This window comes from Centropristis striata, chromosome 1 (genome assembly GCF_030273125.1).
Source record: "Centropristis striata isolate RG_2023a ecotype Rhode Island chromosome 1, C.striata_1.0, whole genome shotgun sequence".
In the NCBI taxonomy this organism is placed as follows: domain Eukaryota; kingdom Metazoa; phylum Chordata; class Actinopteri; order Perciformes; family Serranidae; genus Centropristis; species Centropristis striata.
In genome coordinates this window covers 21,114,921-21,120,920 of record NC_081517.1, presented here as the reverse complement: position 1 = coordinate 21,120,920, position 6,000 = coordinate 21,114,921, and the positions used below count along the sequence as shown (strand labels likewise).

Here is a 6,000-nt window from a genome sequence, read left to right as displayed (position 1 = left end):
CGCTAAATTTAGCAACAAAGTCGCTAAATTAGGAACACTGCCGGCTTTTACAAATGGTGTGTGTTGCTGTGGTGTAGAGTACTACGTCACATCCTGCTTAGCGATCTTTCCAATCAGTAACCAGACTGTTTTCAGGGGAGAAAAAAGACCCTGCTCTCCTACGGGGACTAAAAAAGTCGGACTGCTCGCACCAGCATGTTTTCACTTAGCGACCTCCATTTGTTTACAACAAGCACTGGACACTGTGTGTACAGTTAGTCATGCCGGTTTGTTTACAATAACAGGCGGACAATGTGTACAGTTAACGATGGCAGCCACAGTTGTGCTGCTGAACAGTTATATTCGATGACTATCAGACCAAGTGGGAGGCCTGTGTGAGACGTCACGCTCAACATAAAATATTCCGCCTTGCCTGGATGGCCCGTACATAGTGGACCTGCTTCCAACAGTCACAACAATTTTCCGCCTCTGTGACTACCTCTGAAGGCATAAAATTGGTGAGATCACTTGATCCCGGCATCCTGCTTCTGCCGAGACGTTACAGAGCTGTAAATGTCCCGGCATGAAACAGCACTATGAAAGGGCCTTACGAAGGCCCTAAGGCGAGAAGTCGGCACAGATCTTTACTGCAATATAGCGGGACATTTGCAGGACTACATGATGAAGGGCCTTCAGTCTCTGTTTTACATGACGTAGAGATTGGGTGAGTGGGTGTGTTCCTCTGTGCTACCAAGAGGTGGAAACATTGGGAGGTGTTCAGCATGTTGTGAGAGGCCTGTGTTTACCATGTGTAGTAGTTAAAAAGTGATGATGTCAAAGATGTAAATATATCAATTGAAACATTTTCCAAAAAGTGATAATATGCCTTTGATTGGTTGATTTTATTTGACCATTCTTGATATATAAATATGAAACAGCAACCTGTGCCATGCGTTTATATAAATAAATAAAAATAGTCAGGGATGAAATGATAAAGCCTAAGGCTTATTTCCATTGTGGTCCCTATAGGGCAGGAGACAGGGGCAAGTAGCAGCATATCATACATACATCAAACATACATCAATAATTCATAAGATGCATAAAAACATAACTTACAGTTTCAAATATACAAGACAAATACAAATTGCCAACAGTCTAAGATTGGTGTCTAAACCATTTTTTCAGGGTTTTTTTTTTATAACTGACTGATTTGAGTGGGCCAGGTAACCTGTTCCAAAGAATAGTTCCAAAATAAAGAAAGGACTCTTTACCCATGTTCGTCTTAAGTGGTACAAAGGTGGTACAAAATTTGTTACGCTTCCCCTAGTGGAATAGCGGTGAACTTCATTTACTCTATTTAAATAATTTTTAAATTAAATGGGTACCTCCTGTTGAGAAATGCATTGAGGAAACATTTAAAATTAAATTATTTGACTCCAACACAAAGTCCTCACCTATTTCTCTGGGCCGATCGTTTGATGGTGAATGATGAGCAGGAGACGTCCGAGTTCTCAGTTTAACTTCATTTCATTACAATACGTCAAGAAATGTGCAGTTACAGAGTCTCTGGGTTCAATCTACACGTCCCTGACATCACATTAGGCTGGTCAGTTCATGGAGTTTGAAAGAAGAATCATTTCCCTAAAACCCAGTTCTATAGAACTGGGTTTCATTTTTTTCACATTTCTAACAATGTTTACTGAGAATGTAGGTTGAACTCTTCCTCAAAGGTGCCCCCTACGAATCCGTTGATTTGTCAGTTTATTGCATACGTGGACACGTCATGTCACCAAGCAGAGAAGACAGTTATCTTTCTGCTCGGCACATCATATCTGTGACCTGACCTGTAACAAACTTTCAAAACATAAACTCCTGCCTTGTTATGACTTGCAGAGATATTATTGGAGACACAGATTTTGCAATGTCCTTATAAAATATAAAACATAAAATATATATTTTTGTGATTATAGAATCTTACTCTAAATATGGCAGATGAAGTTTAAGCAGATGCAGTAAATTCATTTAGTTTAATCATAATCATTTTAAAAACAATATTAGCACATGATCATTGTATCAAAGCATCTTGCATGCAGAGAGGACACACGCACACATATAGTGAATTATGCATGCATAGAAACGTACGTTAACAGAGACAAACAACAGAGACAGAATAACAGATTATTTCTAAAACTCCCCATAACCATACCATGAACATTTTGTACCATACAAAACTCCACCTTCAATATATATATATATATATATATATATATATATATATATATATATATATATATATATATATATATATATATATATATATATATATATATATATATATATATATATATATATATATATATATATATATATATATATGAATGAGATACTGTCATTTATAAATGCTATTTTGAAACAAGGCTGTCATTTTAAAATTCTTAGAAATATAAATCCATTATGGTTTGTTTTTGACTGACGGAGGAAAGGAGAGCTGCTGGTTACGCTCCAAACATGTTATCCCGCCTCCTGTGCTGTTTGATTGGTCTTCACTGTCTCCAGAGCTGGAAGCTGATTGGTCTGTCGATCAGCTGAGCCACAGCAGACGCAACGACCGCTGATTGATGGACAGCTCGGTGAGCGGCAGGGCTCCTGTAGCTCAGCTGGTGGTGGGCGGGGCTTGATAGAATTCTACACGGTGATGCGGTGTTAACTAATGTCTGACGTCAGTGTAGTAGCCAGCCTTTCATTGGTTCCTTCTGAGCTCAGCTGGGTTTCTGCAGCGGCCAGTGCCGTTAATCACGCTCAATTCAATGCAGGGCAGCAATGTCAAGTTAGACAAAGTTACACAGAAAACACGGGAAGTCAGATGACTTCTCTTCAAAATAAAAGTCTAAAAATCTGCTCTGGTGAATAGCAGATTCCTGCTACAGAAGAAGCTGCCGTTTCAGGACCATGGCGTCCGTCCATGGTTCTGAAACGGCAGCTTCTTCTGTAGCAGGAATCTGCTATTCACGAGAGCAGATTTTTAGATGGACAGACAGACAGACGGACGGACAGACGATAGATAGATGGATGGATGGATGGATAGATACTTTATCTGTCCCAAGTGAAATTCAATATGCAAGACAACACAGGCTACCTACTATGCAGGTGTAAACACCAACGGCATTTGAACCCTACATACGTTAGAATAAATAATGACATCACTGCATTTAGATTTTTTTTAAGTAGAAATATTTACTTTAAAGGTTTGGACCGGAAGTTGTATGTTGTGACTGTGTAACTTGTTGTTCTGGCTGATAGTCTGAGTATTAGTGACCCAGAGACACACTGCAGCTAGGACCAGCACTAATAACACCACAGTGTCTACTCAACTATCTGAAACCCTGTTTAAACATTTGCCTCTTTAGCTTAACAAAAGGCCTTTTTTCTTTTTCTTTTTTTTTTTAACGGAAACCATTTTCTGTTTCCATGGAAATGTCCTGATTTTTTACTCATGAGCGGCTGTCACAGTTCTACTCCGATAAAAAGCCTGTTGTGATATTAAGTTTGCCAGTATTAGTTGCTGTAGGACAGGACCCTGGACGCATGTTCCTGTGATCTCTGTATAGGACACTGGACGGACGTCACTCTGTGGTAAGAACCTGTTCATCCCGGAGGATAACGGGAACGGCACCTCACCGACACACTGACCATAGCGCTGTGCTAACGTTAGCTCGATGCATTTAGCCTGCTATTGATCCTCACCTGTCATTTACAACCACTTTATTTGGTTCGGCATATTAATGAGCAGCATCAACATTTCTCTGACACGGGTTGTACCGCCATGTCATCAGAAATCCGTTCAGAATATCATCATTATAATTAGAGGCGACCGTTAAGCCTTCATATTTGATGGACGGTTCAGTAAAGGAGCGGAAGTGTCATCATTATCATTGTGTCGTTGCTCAGCAGTTTATTATGAGTGTTGGATGAGGGTTAGAGCATCAGTCCTCGGAGTGAGTGATGGAACACAGGCCCACTGACAGGCTGACCTGAGGCCCTGTACGGATCAATGTGTGGTCACTTCTAGACACGTACGGGTCAGTGACGGTAAAGCGTCGTAGGACGTCATGGTAATAATAATTTATAGCAGTGGCGGACTCAGGCTGTTTGAAGGGCAGGGGCGAAAAAGATCCAAAGGGCATGTAGAACCTGATAATGTAATAAATTCCCGATAATGTAATAACCCCGATAATGTAATAAAAATCTGCACTTGAGTCCATTGAAAATGTAATAAAACCTCATAATGTAATAACTTCCCGATAATGTAAGAAAGTGCATTTCTCAATAATGTAATACACTTTTTTTTTTTTTTTTTTTTTTTTACCAATAATGTAATAAAGTAGTAATAAAGTATAACATTAAAGGAATAGTTCGGAATTTTGGACATAGGACCTCATTTCCAACTTAGCCGGTGTGATATAGGTCAGTGGAGACTGTTTTCAGCACATTTTATGCAGTCCTTATAGTTGCACAAGTCACTGTTGCTAAACTGGTGTTGAGCTAGCGCACGTCGATAGTAACATCCAGCCTGTCACTAAAAACAGCTTTACCTGCTCCGCAGAACACCCGAGACAAATGCATTATAACGTTGGACTATCGATGTACATGTCTGTGTTGATAGAATAATTTTAGAAATTAAACCAACCTTGCATTTTCAATGTTAAAACATTTTGAGGGACTAGTTTCTCAGCAGCAGCGGAATTTTACTTTGTGGGTTAGTAGTAGTGCGTCAAAACGAAACCAGAAGAGCCCTCCAGTCGTGACAGCTAGTAGCTAGTAGCTATAAGACAGTAGTAGTGATAAACATGCCGCTTCAGTGTGCGTTCAAAAATTGTGGCAATAAAAGTTGCAGATGGGCACCACCAGTCTCCTGATGTTCTGTCCCGGCGAGTGTCTTCTGCAGCTCCACCGGTAGCGGTTTCAAGTCTTTCACGCTCTGCCCTTTGAGCATCCATCTGTGTCAGTTCTTGGTCCGTATACTCTGGCTCAAACTGGTATGGCTGATAACACAAACTCATCTTCGTCGTCCTCAAACTCCGAAATCTCAGCATGGCTGGCAGTGGCCATAGTGTCCTGCTATCCTGTCTCCGCTATGACAGCACCGAAATAAACTTGCATGATTGTCAGCGAAACCGAAACCGTCTTCCACTGTAGCCTCACTAGCCTGGAGATAATATCACTCCGCCGCTGCCGTAGCCTAAGCAACAACAGGGAACAAAGTATAATCTATTCCAATGCTATGCAAGGTTGGTTTAATTTCTAAAATTATTCTATCAACACAGACATGTACATCGATAGTCCAACGTTATAATGCATTTGTCTCGGTTGTTCTGCAGAGCAGGTAAAGCTGTTTTTAGTGACAGGCTGGATGTTACTATCGACGTGCGCTAGCTCAACACCAGTTTAGCAACAGTGACTTGTGCAACTATAAGGACTGCATAAAATGTGCTGAAAACGGTCTCCACCGACCTATATCACACCGGCTAAGTTGGAAATGAGGTCCTATGTCCAAAATTCCGAACTATTCCTTTAATGGGAGGTTATTAGATTATCAGGTTAGCCTTCATTTCGCAAGTCCTGATAATGTAATAATTCCCCAATATTGTAATAATTTAACAGCAGACCACCCATTACTTGGGTTCAAGTGGTGATACTGTGTAGGCAACTCTAGCTCAAGAGCTCTAGCGCCACCAACAGGTCAAAGTTGAATGTTTATTAACTTTTGACCGGTTCATCCGTTTTTCACAAACGAGGTGTCCATGACACACGAATGTATTCAACAGCTTCTTGAAATCTAAAGGTGCTTGGTGTTATACTTTATTACATTATTGGTAAAAAGTGTATTACATTATTGGGAAATGCACTTAATTACATTATCAGGAAGTTATTACATTATCAGGTTTTATTACATTTTCAATGGACTCAAATGCAGATTTTTATTACATTATCGGGTCTATTACATTATCAGGAATTTATTAC

General features: G+C 40.1%; 1 protein-coding gene across 1 annotated transcript in view; it reads left to right on the top strand.

Annotated features, from left to right (window-relative positions):
* Positions 1–3,177: 3,177 nt before the first annotated feature.
* Positions 3,178–6,000, top strand: part of si:dkey-28b4.8 (sarcoplasmic/endoplasmic reticulum calcium ATPase 2) — an 83,530-nt gene continuing 80,707 nt past the window's right edge. The window contains exon 1 of the mRNA XM_059334276.1: positions 3,178–3,612. The gene's annotated coding sequence lies outside the window, so the exon portion shown is untranslated. The remainder of the gene's footprint in view (positions 3,613–6,000) is intronic.